This window comes from Mycetomoellerius zeteki, unplaced genomic scaffold, assembly GCF_001594055.1.
Source record: "Mycetomoellerius zeteki isolate Tzet28-1 unplaced genomic scaffold, Tzet1.0 scaffold6, whole genome shotgun sequence".
In the NCBI taxonomy this organism is placed as follows: domain Eukaryota; kingdom Metazoa; phylum Arthropoda; class Insecta; order Hymenoptera; family Formicidae; genus Mycetomoellerius; species Mycetomoellerius zeteki.
This window is the reverse complement of record NW_017257609.1, coordinates 17631-19693: the sequence shown is the minus strand read 5'-3', so window position 1 is coordinate 19693 and position 2063 is coordinate 17631.

The window sequence follows — 2063 nt, the reverse complement described above, 5'->3', positions numbered from 1 at the left end:
GAGTGGGTCGAAGTTGGTGGAGGTGTGAGTGAAAGGTGAGACAGGACGTTAAAATAATTAATACGGCCTTGAATGCGGACAGAGAAGAAGAAGAAGAAGAAGGAGACGTTACTTCATTTCTCACGAAAATCATCACTTTTCGACCGCTCATATGTCCAAAACGGCTTGACCGATTTTAATTTTTTTTTAGCTCAAGTTACTCGTGGTTATGCGGCCTTCCAGGATATATTACGTGCGTTTCAAAATTTTTTATATTTTAGTAGTTATGCACCCCCGAAGAATGCACTTTGGTGGCTCGGGATAAGAGATTTGTAGTGTCTTTCATTTTCATTAATCCTAAAGTAATTAGGATAATTGAACATGGCCGGAGACACTACCGCGTCTCCTGATACTACAATTATTGTCTTCATCTAATGTATTTTAATGTATATAATTTATTTTATTCATACGCTTTCGTTTTAAATCACTCACATATATCTATCCTTATTTACCGGTACTTTAAAACTTTCTAACTTGACTGTACGACAAAGAGAAATATACCCACGATTTGCTCTCTTGGCACGCATTCTGGCAGCCAGTGCACGTTCCAGTTGTATCATACATAGTTCATTGGGCTCTAGGACAGATGAATGCATTTGAGTGAGACACAACCATGAAGTAAGAATAAGGAAACCTAACTATATGGATTGGAAGTAGTCATGAAAAATGTACCGTATATTGTCAGATTCACTGAATGGAATAACTTGCAACATTTCGTCGCCATATTGAGCATTCATATATGTACGATGTACAGTGTCATATTTAATTGTGTTAGTAAATTATATTAAGTGTAGATGTGAGTTTAATCTGTTTAGTAAAATGTAGTAGAATTTCTGTAATTTTGTACATATTGTTTAAAGTATAATTTAGTTACATTTTATTTGTAATTGAATGATATAATTTTGATGAAAATTATAGAATTACCTTTAATATGAACTCTAATATTAAAGTTTCAGCTTTTATAACCTACAATTGCTTGCATGTGAAATGAATATAAATATTTAGCTATGAATATAATGTTTTATTCTATTAATAATCAGAATGTGTATATTTTTTAAGTACATTTGAACATTAATATACTCTGATAACAAAATGTTAGCAATTTGGAACCAAACTGGAAGCAAACTCTCAATCGAATTTTGACTACAAAACCATAGCCATCTGTATTCGCATTTGACTATGGATTTGTCGACAAAGCTCGCTGACAGACTCAACTGTACACAGAGTGTGCACACAACTCAATTGTACACAGAGTTTGTATTACTGACATTGTCAGCAAATTGCCTGTCAGAAATATGACAAAGCCTGCTAAACATGCTATGCCAGTAGATTGAGGGCAGAAACTGAACAAAGTCCTGTATATGACGGCAGATTGACAATGAGAACAAATCGAGAGCAGAACCTAATTCGAGCACACTCTGTTCGGTTTCTGTCACTAATCTGCTGGCATAACATGTTTAACAGGCTTTGTCATATTTCCTTTAGAGAGGCAATTTGCTAACAATGTCAGTAATACAAACTCTGTGTACAATTGAGTTGTGTACACACTCTGTGTACAGTTGAGTCTGTCAGCGGGCTTTGTCGACAAATCCATAGCCAAATGCGAATACAGATGGCTATGGTTTTGTAGTCAAAATCTGATCGAGTTTACTACCAATTTGGTTTGCTACCAAATTAACATTAAACTAATTTAACAAAACATTTTGTTATCAGGGTATATTAATGTTCGAATGTACTTAGAAAATATACACATTTTGATTATTAATAGAATAAAACATTATATTCATAACTAAATATTTATAATAATATCATTTTTAGATCGTGTATGTGAGAGACACAACCGATAAATTAAAGCCCTATACGGTCGAAGCTAGATCTTAAAATGGTTAAATAATTCAATCTTGAATTACTAAAAATATGATATGTACTGGTATGTACTAGACACACATACCACAATTGTAGTCTAACGAACTGTACACCGAAACACAACAATTTCCGGATTAAACACAATTAAACCACGCGTA